Genomic DNA, 25,451 nt, shown 5'->3' on the forward strand with positions numbered 1-25,451 from the left:
CAGGGGCTGGGCAGGGGGGCCGTGAGGAGGGAAGTAGGGCAGCGGAGGAGGGGCGGCGGCAGCGGGGGCTGGCGCCGGGGGCGAGCCGCAGCCCCGGCGGCGCAGCCTGCGCGGGAGGGGCGGGGGCTCCGTCCCGGCCTGTTGTGGGGCCAGCGCGGGCGGGAGCGGGGGTGTCTGAGTCAGAGCTGCATCCTCGGAGGAATAAACGCCAAAACTCCCTCCTCGGCCGCTCTCACACCCCCGACCTCCAGCTTCTTCCTTACGACCGTCGACGCTGTCAGCATACGTGTTCTTTATGAACCTCTTAACAGCACATTTTCGGCCTAAACTGCGCGAAAAGCCGGGCAGAGCCGCCGGATCTCACACACGCTGAAGAACTACCTGAGGGGAGGGCAAGAGGGGAGCGAAAAAGGAGCGGGAATTTTTGCAGACCTGCTCAGGAGGTTTTGACTGAAACTTTCAGTAAGACACTCAAGGCTGAGAATCTTCCCCGAAGCGTTTAAGACTCAAAGGCAAGTGGGAGAAAGCTTCTTTCCTTAGAGCGAGTGCGAGAACACTCGCTGAAAGCATTTCTGTTCTGCAGGGAATGAGACAAGCAGCGAACGAGCCTCGTCTGCCCGTTAGGGAGCAGCCCTCGGGGAGTAGGCATGGCGCGCTTCTGTCCAGAGCAGCGGGCGCTGCCAATGCCAGGAGCCCGCTCAGCCGTTCAGGGCGGACGCAGCTCCGGCCATTCGTAAGCAGCCCCTCTTGCTAACCACCATATCTCCTCCCAGCTCCCGCTGCACCTCTCCGCCGCCCTGCCTCCCCTGCCCGGCTTCAGCCCCTCCAGCGATACGGCTGATGGAGGGGAGGCGGCGGCTGGGGTTTCGTTCGACGCCCACCAGGGGCTGAGCGAGCCTTCTTCAGTGCGCAAACTCGGGGCACCAGATAAAAGCTGGGCTGGCAGCTCTTACCCTGCCTCGATGGAGCCGCCACTTTCGGGTGACTGGAGAAGCAGTTAGCAGCAGCGCCATAGACTAAGCGTCCCCCCACACCTTGGGCACAGAGAGTTTGGGGCTCTAAACAGCTGCTGCTGCGGCAGGAGGGAGTCGAGGTGAAGGGATCTGCTAGCTGGTTGGACGCAGAGGAGGCGGCTGTAATGGGGCATTAAGTCTGAGGGAGGAGGGGGGGCGATTAAACCTCTTGTGATCATGGCGGAGTCTATGGGTATTTTTTTTCCTGTCTAACTCTTCTGTGCGTGTGTCTCTTGTTTCTTTCTCTCTCTCTCTCTCTCTCCTTAGGGCGCTTGGCTGGGGCTGCTCGCTCGGGTTCTGCCTGTTGTTGCGCGAAATGGCGGCTGGCGTCTTGGTGGGTTTGGTTGTCGGTTTTTTGTGTAGGGGTTTTTTTTTTTTTTCCCTTCCCCTCCTATTCCCCTCCCCGCACTTGTGCCTTGGCTGCGGCTCCGCAGCGAACCGCGGCGGAGCCCGAGTCAGGAGGGGGGCGGGAGCGGCGGGGCAGCCAATGGCCGGGCTTGCCCGGGTGGCCCGGCGCGCCCTGATTGGCTGGCGCTGACATCATCCTGCAGCAGGGGCAGCCGCAGCTGGGCAGGGTCGGGAGCTGCCGGGGGAGGCAAAGGGAGAAAACGGGCGCCATGATCTCAGCGCTCGGGAAGACTCCGCGGGCAGGGCGTCCCCGAAGAGCTGGCGAAACGAAAAGCGGGACCGGGCCTGGGCTTCTCCATCTCGAATAGTGCCGGGGCTGTGCTGAGAGGAGCGGGAAACGAGCGAGAGGGGAGCAACTCGTGCCTGCCTTTGTAACTGCGTCAGTACAAGATGGCGCAGGGTGTCCCTGGAGAGGGAAGGGAGTTGCACGTCCGCCGGAGGTCATGTGACCGCGTTGCATTCCTGTGGGGTTTGGCTGCGGACCAAGCTGGCTTGGGCGGCAGCGGCGGCTGCCCGGGAGAGCCCGGGCTTCCCTCCCCCTCCTGCACAACGCCGTCGGTCCCGCGCTGGTTCCCTTCCCCCACCAGCCTCATGCACGAGGGTGTAGCTGCTGCCGAGGAAGGTTCTCGCTTCTCTCTTTACTCTCCACCCACCTCCAGGGTGTAGCTCCTCTTGGGGAAAGCTTTCCATTCCGCCCCCTCTGCGCAAGGCTTTGCCCACCGCCAGGGAAAGTTCCCCGTGGGTGCCTGCCGGCTCCGCCCGAGCGTGGGAGCCGGCTGCGCTCACGGCAGTGCCGCCCGCTCGGTGCGAAGGCGCTCTGCTCTGAGCTAAGTTGCAGGGGGTTATGGAGCGCTTCTTACTGGAACAGTCGTTTTAAGTGATGTCTAAATGACCTCATTAAAGCCGCCGAGGAAAACGCACAGGCCCTGCGGAGTTGCTCTTCTAACGAGGAGGCCTTGGCTGTTCTAGTGTTGCTCTACCGGGGGTACGAGTGGAGGGGCCAAGTGAAAGTCTCTCAGCTGTTTATGACTTTATTCCGTTTGAACAGGAAAAGTGAATCGCTGTTCTTTGTGTGCTGTTGAATCCTGTTGCAGGAGTTGAGCAGCTTTCTGTGGAACAATAGGTGTATTCCAAAGTCAGGCCGCAGATGGCCTGCATCTTTAACATGGGAATTGATGTGTATACTTAGTGCAAATGAAAACTATGGTCTGCAAATATTGTGACGACTCCCCATGTTTTACTTTGAGGTCCGTAGGCAAATGAACTTGTTATATAGGCCTGGAAGGTTGGCAAATACTTTTTCCGTGTCTTTTTTTTTCCTTTTAATTTCAATATTCGCTGGATGGGAAGTGAAAAATGTATGTTTTCCAATCCTAACTCTTTTTCTTTAAGGAATGCAATTCCTATTACTGTTTGGTTGATCTTCTCATATTTTAAAAGTAATTTAGTGCTAGTTCCCATGTTCTTGTATGCCACAATATAAATTTAGCCACAACATCTAACCCAATGTACAAATTAACAGTTAAAATTGTTGATGATTTAAGGGTGTGTGTTTGTTCTATTTGGGAATGTTTCACTTTTTCTATTCTTAGTCTGTCTCTTGATAGGTAGGATTTTTTTTTACTTTTTACCTCCACAGTAGCAACTTGATAGGGCATAAATCTTGACTATTTAACAAATGTGCTGTTTGAGAACTGGCATGGAAGTAACTGCGTGTATGACTAATAGAGATTTCTGTATAATAGCTGCTCTTTAATATGTGTTACATAAGTAATATGGTGAGGTGGAGTTCAGTTATATAAGAACTGACTGGGGACTTGGGAGCTACTGTAAGTAGTTCATATTGGTCGCATATATAGCCTGCAGGGCATCCCTGTGTTGTGGGAGGAGGGGTAGAAAAACAGGATTGGAAGCATCTAACAGCACTACATTTTTCCTTTGTAGGTTTATAGAGGATACCAGGAAAGAAAGGGAGAAGGCAGTAATTAGGAGTGACAGAGTGTGAAGCTTTCAAAAGTCTGTAGTCTCATTTGAGCTTAGGTTTTAGGATGTAAGCTCTATTTTCTAAAAGAGCAATCTCCCCTATTTTGAGTGTCAGAAGGTAGCTGCCAGCTGAGCATTGTGCTAACTTCTGTGCAGACTATAAAGAGCAAGATTCTTGAGTCCTGGAGATAGTGAGGCTGTGCCTATTTTTTTTGTTTAAAAAAAAGAAGCTTACTGGAAATGGTGTTAGGAGGAGGCAGTTGGTTTGTTGATCAAACATTAAAATGACTGGATTACTGATTCTTCTTGTGTAGGCATCATATGACACAAGGTAAATACTCCTTTGTAATGGAAGCTTCCAGAGAAGCTTTGAGTGTACAGTGATTCTTTTAACATAGCAGTGATTTATGTGGGACTTGTCATTGTGAATACTTCATTGCAGATGTGTTAAAGGGAGAACATTAATTCCAACTAAAGATGAGGGGAAGAAACATTTTATTAGGATTTGCATTTAGGCATATGTTCTGTAATTATGAAACAGTAATTGCCTGTCTCACTGTAAAATAATTGTTTGAATACTTACGTTATAGAATAGTTTATATAGAAAATTAGCTAGCATTCTAATTCTTAAAGCAGCCTTTTAGGTAACTCACTTTGATAACAGATTTTGCTTGAAAACCAAGAAGTGAATTGTTTTAAAAGTTCTCTCTGTAACTCATAGCTTATTGCCGCAGTATTTGAACTGAGGTGTGGCTGTGCTTTTACGAAGCTATAGGAATGAAGGCAAGTTTTAATGAGCTGGTAGTAATTTCTAGTTTGTTTCAAGGTTGTTTTTATTAGTAATTCTCAGGAAAGCAGTTATCTTGAAAGAAGCAGTAGCTCTGGTAGTGTTGCAATGAAGTCTCAAAACAAAGTCATATGTATTCTGAGTTATTTGTGCTGCTGGAGAATAGTGAAAACAAAATGTGTGTATTTCTTTGAGACGGCATTTGCCATACAGCTGGTCTGATGCAAGGTGTTTTAATCTCAAAGGGAAGAAAAGAGCTGTATTCAAGGGAGACTGGGTAAAAAATGGCATGTAATTTACATTTATGATAGCTTACCAGGGAAATGAACAATTCCTACAGAACTACAATTTGCTTCTTAACAAAGATACTTCAGTGGGCTGGATGTTCCCCAGCACTTAGATTTGTGGTTCTAACTTGCCGTGGTAGCCTGTCTGTACATGCATGTGTGGTCTGAGCCCTTGCTAAGACCTGTTATTTAAACAGTTGTTTACCTTTAGCCATACAAAGGGACATACAGGAGTTCAAGGGTATTTAGGGGAGAAAGGAGAGATACTAACAGTGTAATAGATCAAATGATGCATTAATGTCATAGTTGAGACAGTTAAAAGTGGTCATGCTGAAAGATGATCTTGCACCTTTTCAGCTGTTCATTCTTGCTTCTGCAAGTGATCATGGGAGAAATAGCAGTGAAGAATGGACGAAACATAAGCCTAATAGTAATGGATGGTTTTCTAATGTGACTCTTCATTGTGTGGCTTGACAAACATTCCTGTTTGAATGAGAGCGGAATGAAGCACCTGCTGGGAAAATAGAGATACACAGGTTTTAATTGTTAGTGAAGCTAGGTATGCTTTTTCTCAGGAAAGCTGCAGTTAAGGAGTTTTGAGGGGCACTATTAAAGGCTTTTGGCTAGTGTAAGTAGAATCACTGAGCCAGGCACTCTTAAAAAAAATCCTAAACTTTGAGTTTATGTCATTGCTAGATTGACCTTCAGTTGTGGGTAGCAAGAGTACTTCAGCTTCACTGAATTGGTAGCCTGTAAAATTAAGTGAATTGTTATTCTCAGCTACAGGCTAGTTAAGTGTTCACAGGGTTTTAGATTTAAGTTTATTTTGTTGGAACAAGGTAAAACTTGGAATAAGCTTGCTTCATCCAGAAGTGTCTGATACTCTTAATAGCTGGGGTATTCAGTGCAAAATTATCCGTACAGGATGAGTTCTTAGTTAATCATAAAAAGTGGTGCCTGTGGGTCAGTAGTAGTAGTCACTAGCCAAATTAATTTGCATTAGTTGCATGAGGAAAAGGTGTTCTAGTGACTGACAACTGATCAGTTTATCCACCTGGATTTGGACAGACTGTGTTCAGTGCTTAAACAGCAGCAGGACAAGAAATTCCTTTGCATACTGCTTTAGTCTTTGTGTTACAAGGAATCTTTTTGAAAAAGTTTTTTCTTTAGCAGTAAAATAGGTTATTGGCTGGTTCTACAATTCTTAACAGTTGAGTTCCTCACTTAAAGAAGCAACCTTAAAGAGCTGTCGTATGGCCTCCTAATCCTGGAATTAGTGGGCTTTTGTACCAGGTTCACTGCTGTGACCTCTGTGTAGCGAAGTGGGGCATTGGTTTGTTTTCTCCTTGCAGCATGACCTTGTTACTTGAAGTAGTCTTTCTGATGAACTACTAGGTGCTTTGGAGAGCAGTATTAAGGTCCAAGTAGCTACTTTCCTAAGTGAGGTCATGCTCAGATTGTAATTATTATAATGCAGCACTAATGCTGAGATGCTGTCAATAGCAGTTCTTTGATGAAAATAACCAGTGATTGAATGGCTCATGAGCAGTTTATGCAATATGGTGCTTTTTGAGGATCTTTAGGAAGAAAATGGGGAACAATACTGCCAGTTTGGAAACTTGGATTGTGGCAGAGTTGGGAAATTACTCAACTAGAGACTCTAGCATCCCGTAAGTACAGCTGAAGGTGGTCCTGTCACAGAAGGTAAGAGTTTGTGTTCCTTGTAAGCTCAGAAACTAAGCAAATCTTAGCTGCTGGTGTTTTTGTTTGTTTTGGGGTTTTTTTTGGCGCTTATTAAGTGGTGGAGAAAAGAAACTGTATGGAAACTTCTTACTGTGACTGCTCTTCCATCTGTGAGTTTGTTAATGTGGCACAGTCATGCAATAGATGTTACTCCAAAGTAGAAATGCAGCAGCTTTACTGCAGCAGTATATCATGTCTCTTCAAAGGTTTAGCTTCTGAAGAGTGCTGCAGTCCTATTCAGTGTGGTCTGTTAAGAAGCAAAACAGAAATACTCAACAGGGTGGGGCTTTTCAACACAGAAAAGGCTCTTGGGGAGACCTCATTGCGACCTTCTTATGTTTAAAGGTGGCTTATGAAAAACAGAGTGACTTTTTACATGGGCAGGTAGTGATAGGAGATGGGTTTAAACAAAAAGAGGCGAGATCTAGATTGGATGTTAGGAAGGGGTGCTTAGAAGATAGTGAGGCATACGTTGTCCAGAGAAGCTGTGGATGTCCCATTTCTAGAAGTGCTCTGGGCAGATTGGATGGGGCCCTGAACAGCCTGGTCATGTAGAGTTGTCCATGCCCATGGTAGGGGCTAGGAACTTGATGATCTTGAAAGTGCCTTCCAACCCAAACCATTGGTGTCTGACAGCAGAAAGGTGCACTAAGACTGGGTACCTTTTTGACATTGAGTACCACTGGTTATAGTAATGGATTTGTTTTCAGCAAGTTTCAGTAAATTGGTAAATAGTGAATAATTTTTTAGTATTTATTTATAGTATTTTATTGACAGAAGTTAGTATCTTTCTGTCCAGTTGGCTGTCGTATATGTCGTTCCTGCCTTTACTTAGCAGGTTAGTCATGACACAGGACTGTCATGTGATTTCCCAAATTTTCCTGAAGGCAAAAAAAAAATTTGAGGTACAGAACTGTGCCACTTTATTAATGCAGACAGAACAATCCCTCAAAGAGACTGTGACTGGTCATGATACTGAGATAGTAATTTAATCTCTAGCCTAAGAAATGCTTTACCAGCTTTATTCCTTGGTACGTGCTAAGCAATGATTGTTCTGCTTCATTTTGGGCTACTGTGTTTGTGGTCCAGTTTGTCAGGCTGATGATAGATTGTGTAGTATGGTCTTTCTGTTGAGCCAGGGTAAGCTGTCTCAAATTCCATCCAGAACAGCTTTGGGTCTTCTAGTTAGAGGTTTATTAAATAGTACTGAATGTCATTGTCACAGATATCCTGATTTAGAAGACTACTCTTCATAAAATGAAACTATTGCTTTTTATCAGAGTGGTGCTACTTCATCTTCAAAGCTGTGCTCCATAACCCCAGCATACATATGCTGGAAGAAGCTCATAAGCTTATAAAGGCATGCTGGGCAGTTGTCAGATCCTATTTTTAAACCGTTTCTGAGAAACACTTCTGCTTCCCTATCTCTGCATAGTCATAGGAAAGACTGTACTTCATGCAGGAGCCATAGTGTCTGGGCTCAGCTAACAGTAATTTTTGAACTTGAGTGTCTCCTCTTCAGAGATAGTAAAATTGAACTGCACTGATTGCTGTTGCAGAGGGGAGATGACGGATCACTAGGAAATTGTGGTAGTGGGCTATCAGTCCCTTGACTCTAGGTACAAACAATAAAAGATTGTATAGGTATCTCTTCACTCCTGTGACCAGGGACAGGGCTTGAGGAAATGGCATGAAGCTGAGGCAGAGGAAGTGTGTTGAATATCAGGAAAAGGTTTTTCACCCAGAGAGTGGTTGAGCACTAGAATGGGCTCCCCCCAGGGAAGGGGTCACAGCACCAGCCTGAGTTCAGGAAGTGTTTGGACAATGCTCTCGGGCACATGGTGTGGTTCTTAGGGTGTCCTGCATGTGCCTAGGAACTGGACTCCATGATCCTGATGGATCCCTCCCAACTTGGCATACTCTTATGATTCTAGATCTGTGGTGCTTGAGAGCCTAGCCAAACTTTAATAGGAGTTGTGATGCCTGGTGTCAGAGCACCTGCTTTGCTATGTTTCAGAGAGTGCAGGAAGAGTTGAGCATTTTAAATACTTTAAATGGTATCTCTCCTGGTGAATCTTGAACATACAAGGTTTGCTTAATCTGCTACTGATTTGCAGTAGCCCACTTTCTGTAATTGTGTGGTACTACTTTATGCCACCTTTACATTTTCACTGACATTGGAAAACCTAAAAACGCAACTTGTGTCTGTAGGCAACTAGTATTTTAAGGCTTTTTCTCCCTGTGTCTAACATTGCTTTAGTCTAGGCCTGAAGTACAGACGCTAAATACAGGTGTTCACACATTTCTATGCTAGAGAGGGAATTCCAGAATTGAAGGACTACTTCAGTGAATATGTATTATGTAGTTTGGGTCAAAAAATAAAGAATACCAATCAAGAATTTAGACTTGATTTTGTTTGTCTCTTAAAACTGGCAGGCAGGGATATTTCAAGCTAGGGAAACTACTATGAACAGGAAGAAAAAATCATGCTCTAATAAAATGAATTGTACAACGCAAAATTAACATGCTGAATTCTGTGTGTCTTAGAACTCTTTCAAAACACTCCTGGGACCCTGCAGTTGCTAGTGTAGACCTAATTGATGGGAGGGAATTGTAATTTCAAAGTATTATTAGGACAGATGCCTGAGGGCTGTAGCCAAGCCTACTCTACTTCTAGGAGTTGACAGTGCAGGGTCTTCGGATTTCTTTTTTTTCTAGAATAGGCAAGCTCTTATTCCACACTTCACACAGATTGTGTGCCACAAATGTTAGTGGCCTTTTAAGTGCAGCTGTTAGTTAACTTAGTTTGTCTTGTCTTCTGTTTCGGTGGTATGACTACTTAATAATCCAGTTCCCCTTTAAGTAAATTGAAATAGTTAACAGAAGTCAAGGAGAAGAACAGCTACCTAAATTTTGTATTGTAGGCCAAATTTCTGCTTAAAGGAAGGAGAGGAACTTAGCATTGGACATACTTTAAGCTCATCCTACAATGAGCAATGCAGTGGTCTTTTTGAAGGGTATGATACCGTTTGTCTGTTTGCTTAAACATGCCCTTTAATTTCAGCAATGTAATGATGCTGAAATGGGCTATAAAACTGTTAACTCACTTAAAACAAACCTCATCAGTTCCACATATTTCTGTAAGCTAACAAGAATATACTCGCATACTTTCTGTTCAGTGTAGTGACTGTGCCTTATGTTTCAAATTCTCCTGTGTCTAGTCCTCGCAGCCTTTCAATGTAGTTGTAGATAGCATATTACAACTTAGAGGTATTGAGCTGTCTACCAGTGCTCCATGTATAGAAGTGACTTGCTGAAAGGTGTTTCTTTGTGTCTGTAGATGCTGCATTAAGCTTAGATTTTTTTTTTCCTGTAGCCCACCTGTGTACTGAACAAAGTGTCTTGCTCTAGATGCTTCTTTCTGCTTGAATAGCATTTACCACAATTTATGTACTTATGTTATGACTGGACTCAGTAAAAGTAACCTCTACGTTCTGTTTTGGATGTGTGTATTAATATGTGTAGAACATCTGTTGCATCTTTTTAGAAACAGCACATTGCAGTCTTGGATCATATTTCAAATCTGAAGCCTTTAAGGTCTATCTGAAGTAACAGTTTATGTAGTGGGGTTTTCTTATATGGTGCAAGAATAAGTATTGTTTTAGTATTGGTATTATCCTTCTGCATCATCAGTCCCTACTAGAGAAAAAGATCAGCAAAAAGGAAAAACTGAACTGGGTGTCCAAAAAAAGTAGGTCTGGTAGACCTTATTTTTCTTTGTGTGTTTCTAAGATTCTTGGTTGAATCTGAATTTTGGATGTGCCCAGTTGCCACTGGAGTGCCACTGGAGAGGGTTTTTTACTACTAAGAAACACTTCTGCTGTAGTTCATAAGCTGAAGTATTGCTCTGCTTGTCATATGATAAATAAAGATGAGATGTTTCATTAGGTTCATTCTCTTTTCTGTTATGTCAGTCTAATGTATGCATTTATTTTAATATGTATTTCTGAGTCCCATTAAGCAGTAGCATGTCTAACATGTGATACCTTTTTGAAACTCCTCTAGCTTTGATTTTGAACTGGAAATATTTGAATGGGGATTCCTGGTCTTTCTGGCTGTTCCAAGGAAAAATAAGAATTGAATACATTCTTCTGTAAATAGTGGGTATAAACACAGTATATACCCATGGTCAATTTAGCCTGTTTAGCTGTTTTTTAGCACAGGGAAGCTAAAACAGTGAAAGTGTGAAATACCAGTATGTGTGAATGACTGTGCTTAGGATTACAGATGGCCAAAGGGAGGATGATGGAGGGCTCTACCAGTAACTGCAGCTCTTTAGAGGAGTGGGTAAAACCAAAAAGTGTATTTCTGGTGTTAACTAGAGAGCAGTTGCTGTAACAGTATTTTTATCAGCATTTGTAGGTTCTTTAAGCTGTTTTTCACTTAGTATTTAAAAAAAGGGAATTGAAAAAAACTTGCAATTGAATACCTCATCAGTGGAGGGGTTGCCCTTAACTGCAGCAACAAGATGGATTGTAAGGCGGGAACATGACTGAAATCTGTCTATGTTGTAAAATAAGCAGGCCTAACCTGTAGTTCTTGAACAGTGTACAACTTTCAAGTAGCTCAAGGCTATGTATGTCTGTAATCTACTGCTAATAGAAATTGTGAAAACAGGCATTGTATGCAAATATGGAATTCTGAAAGACCAGTTTAGAGGGGATCTGCATGTAAGTAACATTCTTATTTCAAGCAGTTACACTACATCCATCAGATGATTCCTAGCTGTTGTGCAGCAGGAAAGCTTAGCCTTTTTCCATTCATCCTCTGTAGCTTGTGGAGGAAAACACAGATTGGACTTGTATTTAACTATAACTTCCTTCCCTTTGGGAACTCACATCTGAACTAGTACGGATTTCTGGCCATGTGGTATGCTTTGATTTCCTGCCCATATGTGAAATTTGAGTAAGCTTTGGCGTCTCAAGGTGCAGAGAGTGACTGGGAGACTTCTTTCTGTGGAAGTAGAAAGTCATTCCATGATTGTTTCCTTCCCCAGCTTTCTGCATGTGTACAACTAGGTATACTCTGTATGTCACAGTCAGCTAGTAGTATGTATGAGCTGACAGTACAGCATGTAAGATTTAAGCTTTCCTATTTTTAAACTTAAGAACTCTTTCAAAACTTCAGGTAGTTTTGCTGTATTTGATTAAAATTGTTGTTTTTAAATGTCAAAAGAAAATGCTGGACTGAAGGCTAGCTCAAAGAATGGCAGTTTTACACTTAAATTTTCACCTGCCAAACAGACTGCCAAAATCAGCCTATAGGTTTTCCATGCAGTGAACAGATTGTGAGATGTACATAAAGAAATCACAGATAGTGCTGAAGAATGAGGGATTGCAGTACACAAAGGAAGGTGCTTATCTTTAGCTAGATACGTGTTTTACTTTAAATCTGGTTTTGGCACTACATGTTCATGCCCAGTCTTTTGTAGCTTTTTGAAAGGGAAAATTTCTAACAACCAAATCAGTCGCCTTTTTAAATGCAGGAGAACTGGAGTAAGGAAGCCTCTGAGCATGCATGCCTCCAAAATCCTGCACATGTTCTTTCACTTAAATTTGTCTGAATACCATAATCAGTGTTGTGTTTTACAATGTTCAATTACTAGGAATTTAATTTCCGTGTTTATAGATAATGTTTTCTACCTATTTTGTAATGTAGGCAGTGTTTTTCCTGTAGTTTTCTCATGGTGTTTAGCTTCATTTTTTCCCCACAACATTGTACTCGACTTTATTATTGAGATGTTTATTTCCTTTGCTTTCTAATGTGAAAGAGAAACTCTGCTAAACCTGCAGATTTTTCAAGACAGAGCAAGAGGGGAAGCTAGTGCTCAAGTTCACAAATCAAAATAGGCTTGTAGTTACAGCTTAACTGACGGGTAGGAAAAAAGCTGTAGTTTAGGAACACAGCTGGCAACAGGCTCATGTCTACCCCCAGAAAAGTAAACTTTTCTGCCACAATCTCCAGATCTGTTTGGATAATGATAAAAAGATACTGGGCAAAATGTGAGAGTTCTGTGACTGTTTGCCCAAAGTATAAATATTTTAGGCTTTGAGTGCTTGTGTGGCTTAAATGTTGCAGAAAGACTTGTCTCAGTTATTTTTAGGTTGGGGAGCAGGAAGAGTACTTGCTTCCTGTCTTCCCCTCCCCCAGGAACCTTGGGTACGTTAATGAGGAGAAGAGATACAGCAACCCCTGAGTTGGTTTACCAGTTCCTATTGAACAAGGTTAGTACATTTTCTGACCTGCTTTGTGGAAGGGGTAGTACAGCCACTTTAGACAGTATTCTCCCTTTTGAACCAACACAAAGGCATTGAGAGTTTCAACTGAAACAAGTCCACAGTTTACTTGATAGTTGCATATGAATAGTCTCCAAAACAATGTCTACTAAAGCTTATTACTAGAATTAGTCCTCTAGTTGCTGTTATGTGAACTTTGATGCTATGCCCAGGCATGACTAACTTGAGAAATCAGTGAAACTGAATACTCTAGTTCCTCTTAGCTATTGTAAGATAAATATATTTAGGCAATAGCCATTAATGTCTTTACATCAGCTGTTGTTTCTCTTGTATATAGCTACAAATTCATCTTACTTGTAGGTGTTGGTACATATCCATGCTATAAAACAAAGGAATGTGATAACTTGGAACAGTACTTGTCCAGTTCAAGCTATACCAGACTGCTTCACTTGGCAGTTCAGGGTTTTTTGTTACTTTGATCCATAGAGGCATAAAAAAAGCTGTAGCAGTGTCTTGGATTTTTTCATAACAGGGAGAGGCAAAAAATGCATTTGGTCCTGGTTACTTTAAAAATTGTCTAAGACAATATAATTGATTCTTTTTCTGTTGCATGAGTATTGGCAGCAGTACACAGGTAATTAACTTTGGGAGAAATAGTGTCTAGGTCTGTTGTAGGAATCTCTGATGGTTGTTTGCCATCAGTGTGCACATGCACTTCATAAAAGTGATCACTCTTCCTGACAAAAATCAGTCTGCAGCAATCCACCTAGAACTACTGAGCTTCTTGGCACTGTGCAGCATGTGCAGAACAGGCTTAGAATCACTCAGGCAAGCAACAGAAAAATACTAGCTTTGGCATGCAGAAGTGTCCCCATGTGTAGAGCCAGGATAGAAACACCAGGCTTGTCCTAGCATGCTCCTCAAGCAGCTACACAGAAACGTAGCTATACTACTATGCGGAGCTGTGCTTTTTCTTCAGACTCTGTGTGTTTTCCACTAATTTAGTGATGGTGGTTATGCTGTCTTTGGGGATATTGGTTTGCAGTTAGGTCTAGGGTTTTGTTTCATTTAAAGTTAAGATGTTGGAAAACTGAGCAGTTCTTGCTGCTTACTTTGATCCTTCCGGCTGAAGCAAAAATTTTGTGCTGGTATTAGCTGTCTTGGGAAACAAACTGTATGAGAGGGCACCAGCTGAGAATGCAATTTTCGATGTCTTGAATTCTGGAGAAAATGGAGTGTCTGCTTACAGACACTTGCAATCTCTTGCATCACTAATTAGGCACAAGCAGTCAAATCTTAATCTGATGTCTGAATTACCCTTAGTTAAAAAGATACAGCAGAGTATGTTTACTTGACTAGTGAGAACGTTAAGCAATTCCAGTTGGCTTCAAATATATTTTTAATTTGCAGATGAAAAATCAAAAATTTTGCTGCTAGTTAAACTTTTTTGTCAGTAGTTCTATGGACTTGTGCAGTTTGTTCTGCAGGGGATTCCCATTTTCTAGCAGTTTTATTCAATACAAAATGAATAATAAACTAAAAAATTTGTGAACACTTATCTCTTTAAATAATGGTAGGAGTATCCCTATCAAAAGATGAGCCTTTATTATTAAACAGAATATATATATATAAGCTGAAGTGGTGAATCACATGAAAGATGGGCATAACTCAACATCCACTGTTTTCAGACAGTAGGGTCTGCACACTGCAGCCAAGTTCTTTGTGAGTATTGAACGGTCTGAACATAAGGAGGGCTGGTGCCTTCTCCTGTTCTTGATGAAGTTGTCAATAGTAGAATTGAGGCTGCAAGATGAATCATGTTCCAGTTCTTGCTTTGATGCTTTAGAACAAAGCCTTTTGCTCCTTATTTGAGAACTGACCAAAAAACTCGTCCAAGTTGTGAACCTTTCATGGGAAGAGAGTGTGTTGGGGGTGGGGTGGTGGGTGTGGTTTTAAGAAGCTTGTGTTTCAAAATAAGCCTTTCACAATTCCTGCTTCTGGTCAGATGTACATACTTTACATGTGTGAAACACGTGACTTAGCTAGGTATAATGTAGCCTTTGGAGGCTGAGCATAACATTATCTAGATCTAGGACACTGAAGTAACTTCATATAATGGTCACCTTGAGCTGCTCTAATCTGTGTATGAGCATGTATTACTGGTAGTGCTAACCAGTGTGTGAGAAGGAAGGAAAGGAGAAAGCACAGCTTTAACAGTGGTTACAGCTTTCTGGTGGTTTTGAAGAATCAATAATAAGATGCAAGTGGTAGACTGATATATAATACACACAGTAAGACTAAAGGGAGTGCATTAAGATGAAATTAGGGCTTTCCAGTTAGGAAGATGGAACTGAAAGCTAGAGGAAAAGGGGCTGGGGAAATTGGTGAGGTGAGATGATACCAAGAAGAGAAGTGTGGTGAGCTAATCCAGGAGTAAGAGAAGTGCCTATGTTGAAGGGAGCCATTTTTAGAAATAGTGAAAGAACAGGAAGCCTTGCATGAGAACCTGCTGAAAGTTAACGTCTGTTAGCTAATGATGCCTGTCATCAGGGAGTCAGTGCAGAAGTCTGTAATCATGGGATGGCCAAAACCAGCACTGAGACAGCTGGTGGGGTTTGCAGCTTGGCCTGTGGACTAGAGGAGGAGTCATGGACCTGTGGTAGGTGGTTGGAAATAAAGACTGTAACTACTTGGGTAGTAACCCAGCTTAGTAATGAGTGATTAGCAGTAGGGCCATGTTCATCAAGGTGACTGGAGTTCAGTTCAGCCTTCAAACACAGCTTCTTAATGTGCCTGAACTAGGAAGTATTATGTTGGGGCAGTTGTGGATGCCAGAGGCAGTCATGTCTTGAGATGTTCTCTTTGGTTGCTCTTTGCTAGTCCTATGGGCTGTTGTTCTGATAGCACAGTGTAGTGTTCCATCACCCCAAGTACTGATCATTTGTGTGACTATGCTGTGAACAAAGGACTGATGTGTTTAATAAGGAGATCACTTCTTCCTACTCTTGTATTCATTTTTTGAGTTGGGGCTGACTGTGGACCTAATATTAATCAAAATAGAGTCCTGGAGGGATTGTGTTTCACATAATGCAAGATCTCTGCCCATACTGCTTCAGAAACACCCTTCTCCTTTTTTCACTGTTCAACTATGTAAGTGGTTTTCCAAAGCACATTAGTGCCTCATGTCAGGGGCACAGTTAACTAGAATCTATTGGCTTGAGGAAAAAGCAGAGATGGGGCAAAGTCTTGTTAAAGGCATATTGTTAAATATTACCACTATACACTCTCAGCTGTAGTTTCACTGTTTTGTCACAATTTAACAAAACTATTCCTCCTGGGAATGAAGGAGGGATCTTTTACTGTTAACATGACAATAAATAAATTAGGCAACAGTATGCAGCCTATAATTACAAGCCATATAAAACAAGAGAGTCCAGTGGCCCAGGCAGTCTGTTCTGACTTTTCTCAACTTTCCCCTGTTTTCCTAATGCTGCAAAACAACAGAGATGAGTAGACTGGATTTTCTGCCAGTGTGTGTATTGTAAGCATCAAACACTTTTCATTTATGGAATAAAACAATGCAATAAAATGAGCTTAATGACAGAGCAAGTCTCACTTTTTCATAGACCTTTTTCTCCTACCCTCCCCTTGCCTTTCCATGGTAACTCTGGAACCTCGTGAGTTACTAGTAATGCTGGCAGAGGTTAATGTTTACAACTCACTCTGTTTTTTGAATACAGGCTTTAGTCTTCTCTAGCAAATTGAAACCAGATGGCAACAGCAGGGAGCAGAATGGAATTTATTTCTCTTATGTGGCTTGTGATGTTAACAAAACTCTTTGGGTGTTTTTATTGTTATTTTGCCTAGAAAATGGCTTGTACCTTCTTTCTGTCCAGTCTCTGTAATGTGGAAGCCTAGAGCACTTACCCCTGCACACTTGAAAGCCTTCACTGAGATGTGTTGCTTTACTTCCATTACACTGACAGACTGTGGTATAATCCTATAACATTTTTTGTGGGGTGTTTTGGAGTTTTTTTTCAAGTAAAAGCATCAAAACTAGTTAATCCATCTAGAATTTTTTTCTGCTGCTCTTGCACAGCTGATGGAGGTGAAATGCAATTGTTTTGCAACATTTAACAAGTCTTTCTCTTTTCTCTAACTACCCTAGGTGAAAGTACACTAAAGGAAGATTTGCTGAAATCTGAAGAGGGAGACAGGCTCAGTCACTCAAACTACAGTGATTCCAGAATCTGTAATGTAGACAGGCTAAGTGGTTTGTTTGTTTTTTTTTTTTTTTTTTCCCCTGTGCAGTTAATGCTGTGCTTTTTTTGCTGGTTTCTCAGGGGAAAAGACTCAACATGTTGAATCACAGAGATGTTAATTCCTGCTAGGTTTTGGGATTTCCTTGCAGCTCTTCCCTCCATGGCTGCAGGAGCTGTTTTTGCAGAGTGCCTCTTCTAAGGCAGGAATTTGCTAGAGATGAAGACAGAAGCCAACTGGATGTAATAGTTTCTGGCTCAAATTGTGTGGTAATTGTCAGAATATCACAGGGTGTTGTAGGAACTGCTGTGTTGAGCATAGTTGAGGATTTATTCTTTCATAATTTGCCTAAATGAGTATAAAATGCTAATCTGAATTAACATACAAAAGTGAGGGGAAAGATTTCTTGATGTTTTCTACCCACTTGAAACCTGATTGTGTGCAAAAATAAATTTCAGTATGCTGAAGTAGTCATGGGTTTTTTTCCCCCCACTTGCTCAATCTTAACTCCTATTCTTTCTGATTTCCCACATAAATAAAGAAAAGCTACTTGCTATAGCTTCCAAAATAAAAAAAAAAAAAAAAAACAACCTGTGGGCACTGGAAATATATTAGAGCTTCAAATTACTATCATTTTCACTAGGAATTAAAAACATGTAGTCCTGGAAATAAATTGATACCAAGTATTTTGAAATACATACCTGATTCATACAACTTGCTTTCCCCATAGAAGAGAAGTATTCCTAGCAGCTTGTTACAGTACTGAATTCAGTGTCAAGTGTAAGATTGGCACGTTTACTATGAAGACCAACTTTAAGAGAATTCATATGAACTCTACTTCTTCAGCAATTGTTTTTGATAAACCGGGTCTTGCAGCTCCAAGAGGCAAACAGGAAAGGGATGGAGGGGTGGTAGTCAAATTTTCAGGCAGATCAACTCCAGTTGGAGTTAAGCTCTCACAGTGTGGAATAGTGTCAAACACTGCAACACTCCTGTATCCTTTTTCTTCAAAAATGGCTACAGATATGCTGTCTTTTTACCCTGCAGTGCCACATTCCATGATAATGTTTCCAGTGCCTTTGAGTTTTTGTCTCTAGGCTCTAATGATCCTAGGATGTGAACTGTCACCTAAAGCACTATCAGAAGTGCAACTTCTGACATAATTTTAAATAAGTGAATCTTCCATCCCTAGATGTAGTTCTTGCTGGATTAAAAAAAGGCTATCTATTTTAATTAGGTATGGTTTGTGAGCCTAATTTAATGTAAAAAAATGCTTGAAAAAATAATATTAATGAAAATTTTCCTTAATGGTGGGTGGCAGACTTGTAAACTACTGTTAGACTCTGTATGTGTGACTGACTGTTTGTTAAAGGAAAAGCATGTTTTTGGAGTGTGGTTTTTGGACTTCCAGACAGATTACACAAACTCAAGGAGGCCCAGCCCACATCCTGTGTAGAAAACCAGCTCACAAAAATGCTCATTGTTCTTCAGGGTTATAAGTCACTGTATTTTGTGCCTCCTTTCTATTTCAAAATACTGTATGGAAAATACTAATGCAAAGGAACCACAGTAGCTTAACAAGTGACTGGTCCTGCCAGGTACTGAGCACTGTGCTCTTACCAGAAGGCTGGGGGACTGGGATTAAAACTGGGATTAGGCTCCCTGGCTAGAGAACAAAGTTTGTGTTGGTAAAAGTAGCTGAGAGTATTTATCAGGTGAGTAAATCAATTGATAACTGACATACTTTCAACCTGAAAGTTGTTTGTGTGCAGCCAGTATTTACTATCCTGGAGTAGGGGTTACAGGATATGAAGTTTTATTCAAGCAGGATGAGTTCTCTGTAACACTGATTCACGTCTGCTCAGTCTTCACTGCAGAAAGAGAGAATGTGGGGTATCTGGGTCTGATATGCCACCAGAAAGTGGCTAGTGTTTCTGAATATCCATGGTTATTGCTGGGTTGTGTTTTTCAACCTGGAAGCTAATGGACCTATCCACAAAGGGAGCTGTCAAGTCAAAAAACACTAAAACTTGTTCACTCTTCCCTCTTTTGAACATACATTATCATCTTGGAGGTTATTTTTTAAAAAGATTAGGTGCTTTCATTTTTAACTTTTAAACAGGAATAGTGTTCCAATGTTAATTCTAAACCACATGTATTATGTTTTTCTTCCTTCAGAAGAGCAATGTGTCATATTTTTTGCTAGAGTTCAGTACCCATTTAAGACTGAAATATTTGTTATGATAATACAGATGCAGCTAAGCAGAAGGCTGCCATGGGAGTGTTTGAGGTTGTGCCCTGCTTTTCTATAGCCCTCTGAAAGGAATCACTTCCCTTTAGTCTCTGCCAATCTCCTGACTGTGCAACATTCCCAAAACATGTAGACCATAAAATGGGATTTTAGGGAAGGCATTCAAGTAAACTGAAGTTCCCTTGGGATGAGATTTGCTTTTTCATGCAGAGCTTCAGTTTACTGTAGCCTGGCACTGGAGTGAATTCTCTTGGTGACCCCAAGGGTGGGAGAGCACCCAGGCCATCCTCTTGTTTTGGGGATAGTCTCTCCTGGCTGGCACAATAAAGTCTCCCTTTGCAGTGTTTTTGGAAGGACACACCCAAGTGCAAGTTTTTTTCTTTGTCTCTTCAGTGTCTCTGTAACAATAAGTGACCAGTCTCGTGATGTGGCTGTAGCTGCCAGAAATCTGCAGTGAATGTACAACTGTATCAGTCATTAATTGCACAGTATTGCTGAAGCGGCCCAATGCTTTTCTGAGTTGTGTTCAAGGGTAAGTAGCAGCTTAAAGATAAAAACCTTTGTGCTTCTATGAGTTCACAGTTACATTGGTGGATAAGATTTTGTGTATTTCTGTGATTGCATGGTTCTGTTCAGCCTGTTCTGTTGAAAGTATGCAACCTGGACAGGCTCAGTCTGCAGTTTGAGTGCTTTGGAGTTTGTTGTTGAGACTAAACTGTGTTGGTCTCAGCAGGGAACATTTCCAGACCACATATCCTGGCCTAAGTCATTCAGGCTGTCATTGTTGCTCCACAGGATGATGCTGTGTGGGATATCAGGGCACAGAGCCTTCAGACTTGTGTTCATTTTGTTGTAGCTATGTTTCATATTTTGAAAGAACTTGCCACTAATGGATGCTGTCCTTCTATCTCCAGTGCCTGCTAGTCACCTGAGGAACGATTCAGTCAGTAGTGTTCCCCTTATCATAGATTCACAGAATGGTCTGAGTTGAAAGGGATCTTAAAGATACCTAATTCCACCCCTGCCATGGACAGGGATGCCTTCCCCTAGACCACATTACTCAGAGCCCATCCAGCCTGCCCTTGTGCACTTCCAGAGATGGGATATCCGCAGCTTCTCTGGACAACCTGCTCTAGTTTTTCATCACTCTCACAGTAAAGTATTTCTTCCAGGTACCTAATCTAAACCTGTCCTCTTTCAGATTGAAGCCATTTCCCCTTGTCCTGTCACTACATGCCCTTGTAGGAACTCCCTCTTTGGTTTTTCTGTAGGATCCCTTTGTATACTGGAAGACTCCTTGTTGCCAGTAGTGAGGCTTCACATGCTGGTGGCCTTGTATTGGCTTTCTGGAGGTGCTGCTGTCTGCTACAACATGGCTGCTTTTGTGCAGGGGGAAGGCTGCAATTGTAAATACTCTCCTTAAAACAGCAAGAATTAATAAATTCCCTTAGGTGACTGTATTTTAGACGTGGCCTGTGTTTATCACGTCCTTGATGTGCTACTGGGTATTAGTGAGGAATACGATAAGAGATCTTCCAGACTGGAAGACTGCCCTGTGTGTTTGGTCAGCACAGCCTTATTTCTACTGGCTTTACCTTTCTTTAGAGGGGACTCTGAACAGAAATTGTTAAACTTCTTATAACTGTGAAGCTTTGAACTAATAGCAACAGCGAGAATTTTCAGTTATCTGAAGAAATGTATACATCAGAAATTCTTAGGGTTTTTTTTTTCCTGCACCTGGTACAAAGAAGTAGAATAGCCCTAGGAACAGGCAAGATAACCCAATTCCTGCTGCTGTCCATTCATTTGTGTACCTCCTATTGTAACCAAAGCAAATAATTATTTGCTATGGGTTCTGAATCAGGAGTCGCTATTCTTTCTTTGGTTTCTTTTGAAAGCCTTTATAATGGGGAGCATGCTTACAAAATTAGGGGAGGTAAATTTGGGGCCTGTATGTCACACCACAGGTGACTGCACTCAGGAGTAATGTCATTGTCACAGCTGTACACACCTTTTGATTCTAGATGGTCAAATTCTCTACCTTCATTTGTAAGTGGGGTATAAATGAGAGAAAGGCTGATTTAATTTGATGGCAGACTGTTGATAAGAGTACCACTACTCTTATTTGGAGACTGCTTAATCCTATTTAAGGTTGGGATTTTTTTGGAAAGTCTGATTTATGGTTGTATTTTGTACTGGAGCCCATTTCAGAGCTGAGTCTGAATAAATCTGTCATTTGCTACATCTTCATTGGTATTTCTATAATATTTTAACTGTATGAGAGTTAAACAGGATTATTAAATAAAATTTTCTGAAGGTCAAGGAGATTCATTAATGTTTTTAATACCTGCAGGTTTTAGGAAAACTTATGCTGAATTATGAGCGGAAGTACCAACTTATTAAATAACTATTTTTCTAATAAATATAGATGATATAACATAACTGCAGGGAACCAAAAATGTCATGTCAATAACAGTAGCACCTGCTTGTATTTCATTTAATTTGTGTGTGGGATTGTTTATGTTGTAGGAAATGGCAGTTTATGAACAAGATTTTGAGGGGAATGATATGTTGCCAAGGCTGCAGTATTTTGTATTATACTGTACAGACTCTGTATTGTAACTCAGAGTATTTGTGAGCTTCCTTCCCTTTGCAGTCTACCTGCTTACCACTGCTGCCAGTAAGGTGAAGTTGCAGTGAGCTGGGTCAGTGGGAGAAACCTCACTTTCCTTGCAGTGTTTGATTGATGCCCATGTAGTTCTGTGAATGTCTTGTTACAGAGTCAGGTAGGTGCCAGTGCAAGGAACGCAGGAGGGGCAATCTTCTGATTTGGCAACAGCTGGCAATCAGATTGGCTTTATGGTTTCATCAAGTTGTATCTGTAAGTTGTGCCCACATCTGTACCTATGTGGAAAGGTGTCCTTCCCTACTGTCAGGTGCAGCCCATCTCCTGAGCACTGCCACTGTTGGTCAGCTGCTTGACAAAAAGGTAGGTAGGGGACACAGACTTAGCTGGCTGTGAGATTCTAGGATCTAGTCCTAGATTTCTAGGACTGATGGAGAGAGAACTGCTTAACACATCAGGTTCAGATGGGCCTGTGTGTTCACATTACAAGATGAAATACGTGACTCTAAAGAAGCATTAGCTCTGACCGGGCGGCTGCAAAATAAAGGAATCCATGTAGTAGAAAGACAGATAAAAGAATGGCTTACCAAGGCAGTTGGTAATGCACTAGTATAACTTGGGATAAGAAAAAGAAAAAAGGAAGGGAAGATCTAGAAATCCCAGCCAGTTTATCTGGATCATTAGACTGGTGTCAAAATACTCTGAAATGTGTGGACTGGGATAAGACAGTAGAAGGTCACCATTACCTTAGGAAAAAAAGAAAAGGCCGCAAGCAGTGTCTCTCCAAGGACCTGGTTTTTTTACTACCTACTGTTACAAGTGACACTAGAGATTACTAAAACTGGAAGAAATTAGACGAACCAAACCCTTTTCTTGTTTTCTGGTTAGCGCCATTGCTAACATTCTTGGCAGAACTTCACAGGCGCTTTCCGTGGGTTTTGTGCTTGGTTGCACTTCCTGTCTCATTTATTGGCATAATGATGTCATTCTTGCACACCACTGGGGAGGAGCACAGCAGTGTGCTCTGCCCCAACTCCTGTGAGAAAAGCTTTCTTGTGCCCCTACAAGAAGACCTTGCTCCTGCTCTGATGGCTAAAATCCAAATGGAAGATCCGTTTTTTGGGCCTCCCCTGTATGGAAGTGGGAGGCAGAGCAGGAAGAAGAGGCAGCAGGAGAAGTGGCATGTCATGTCATCTTTGGTAGGAAGCTACTTACAGGAACATCTGTGTTCACCTAATATGGGTGAGCACCTGGAGCCTGCATAGCTCTGTGTGTGCCTCTAGAGTCTTTGAAGAGCTGTAGAAGAGAAGGCAGAGGTAGGGAATATGCTTTCCCTAAGCAAACAATACAGTGAAAAGCAGGAATGAGAGCTTCAAACACATCCCTGCTCCTCTGGCCAGGCAACCCTGCTCGTGGGATGAAAGCACTGAGAAAGTCCTATTTGCCCAGTGCTCCTTCATAGACCAGAAGAGTAGCAGGGTTTGTTTTTCTGGGTCTCCTGCCTGTCCCAAGAAGGCAGCATGGATCAAACAGTTTGTCCTTGGGGATGTTGCTGCAGGAGAGGGAGGAATGTGGCTTCAAGAGAGGGAACAGGTGGACCTGCAAACCTGGGGAGCAGCCTGGGCCTGCTGCTTGGCTGTACCTCTGCACAGGCCAGGTTGTGCTGTGCAAGCTGCAATTTGCAGAGAGCTTTAAAGTGGTAGAAATTGGTGTGCTAAAATGAACTTGGGAAAACTTAAATCCGGCTCAAAGGGGCTCTTCCAGCATGAGTCATCTGCAGCTGTGGAGAAGCCCTGGGCAGAGCCTTCCTCCCCACTGCTGAATGGAGCTGTCAGAGCGCTTGGAGCCAGGGCAGGGAGAAAAAATACCCCAGTTCATTTCCTAACAAGGTATGCATGGGAGAATTCCCCAAGGGGGCACTGGTGGGGGTTTGTCGCTCTGTGTTTTTCAATCCCACAGCTCCACATAAGAACACTGTGCAGCTTGAAACACCCTAAGCCCATCCCCAGGAAGCAGACAATGGTGTTGATATGGCTGTTGCTGCAGAGGAAGTGGCTTCTGTTATAACCAACAAACAAAGTCTGTTTTTGGGTGGTTGCCAGAATAAATTTGACATAAAATTATTTTGCCTCTTTGCCTTTAGTCTTGTTGTCTTGGAGATGTTCCTTTTGCTTCCTAACATTTAAATCTCACCTGCGGCAGGATTTCCACTCCCTCACACCCCCCCCCCCCAAAAAAAAAAAAAAATACAGACTTTGAAATTGTTAATAGAGAATCTAGTCGTTATTTAATAAATTATGAAAATATTCTTAAATGCTTTCAGGAGGGTAGCAAGGCACAAGCTAAACCATATGTAGCTGTGGTGTTGCTCAGGGCTCTTGTCATACCGTTGGAAATACGACATTATTGCAGAAAAGACAGTCTGTGGAAGTTGGACTCGGGACGTTGGAGGCATTAGGCGCCCTCTTGTGCTGTTTTCTCTGGGAGCAGTGTATGGTGAGCAGCTGCCTGGGAGCAGAGGCTGAGCCAAGCTTCAGCCTTGGTTTTAGGAGGTAACTGGTGTGTGTTTTTGCACCTGATCATGGCCCAGTATGGTTCTGATGTATAGGAGTTACTTGTTACTTCACTCTAGCTATACAGTGTGGCCATTCAAAATGAAGCTTTCAACAGAAAAAAAAGATCTTCCAAAAGACAAAAATAAAATCTTTAGATTCACACAAAAGTAGCATTGTCTACTAAGTACTAAATTTCTCTGATGGTCTAGATTTGAAATTTAATTTCAAACTTCACTGCCTGTTAATAATATGATGCAAGTTTGTTTGTTTGTTCATATAGATTGAGCTGTATGTTTATAATCATTCACCTGTTTGGGCTGTAATAGTATCAGGAAAATGTGCTGCATCTCCTTGGAAGTCAGTTGTGGGTCTAGTCAAATACTTTTTCAGATTGCTCACTGCAATTATCTGAAAATACCTAATTTCTCCAGATACCAAACCACAAGCAGAAATGCAAACTCTGAGTAAATGAGGTACATCAATTTGCAAAGTTAACTAAAAAGCTATGTCAGATCTGAAAATTGGAAATCTGAAAAATGTGTATTTGGTGACTTAATGCATGAAGGTTTCACTATTTTTTGATATATGAAGCTCAAAGTCATTCAAAGGACACAAATATCATTTTTCTGGCATGATGCAAAGTCTCAAACTTACTGGAACCTTCAGGATGCAAGCACAACTAAGCATAACATATGTCTTGCCAGCATTTTTCTGGCTCTTCAGAGATTAAAGATGTTGCTTATTTCAGGCTTATTGACCCAGAGCACTTTTAGGGTGGTTTACTTGTCCTTCTGTGACAACATTTAGCAAAATAGTTGTTTCTATCAGGTTTCCCTCTGCATGAAAGCTCCTGAGGATTATGACCATTTTGCAGAGCAGCAGCTAGAATATAAAAGGAGAATGTGCTGGGCCTGGCTGAGGTCCATCTATCTGATACTGATGCTGTCTGCAGCAGACACTGTAAGCAAGTGCCTTGATAAAAGCCTAAGAGAGCAGGTATAAATGCTTCTTCCTGGACTGCTGTTCCAGCGTCCAACAGTTTTCATGTCCTGAGCTGAATGTGGAGTTCATGCATTTAGTAAACCTTGATAAATTTAATTCCCAAGATTTTTCCAGTCCTCCACTGAGCTAATACTGGACTTTCGCATTCATAGCAGCCTTATTGCACTGATGAGCTTGGTCCATTGTGAGCACTGACAATCTTGTCTCCTGTCTCCTATTTTAAACAATTATTTGCCTCAG

At 42.1% G+C, this 25,451-nt stretch overlaps 1 long non-coding RNA gene across 1 annotated transcript; it reads left to right on the forward strand.

Moving 5' to 3' along the window:
• Positions 1 to 111: 111 nt before the first annotated feature.
• LOC116184522 (uncharacterized) lies at positions 112 to 23,777 on the forward strand. Its single transcript, XR_013340036.1, has 2 exons — positions 112 to 19,560; positions 20,300 to 23,777. It is a non-coding gene; the product is annotated as an uncharacterized LOC116184522 (long non-coding RNA).
• Positions 23,778 to 25,451: the final 1,674 nt, after the last annotated feature.

The sequence above is a fragment of the Lonchura striata genome, chromosome 5 (assembly GCF_046129695.1).
Source record: "Lonchura striata isolate bLonStr1 chromosome 5, bLonStr1.mat, whole genome shotgun sequence".
Taxonomy (NCBI): Eukaryota; Metazoa; Chordata; class Aves; order Passeriformes; family Estrildidae; genus Lonchura; species Lonchura striata.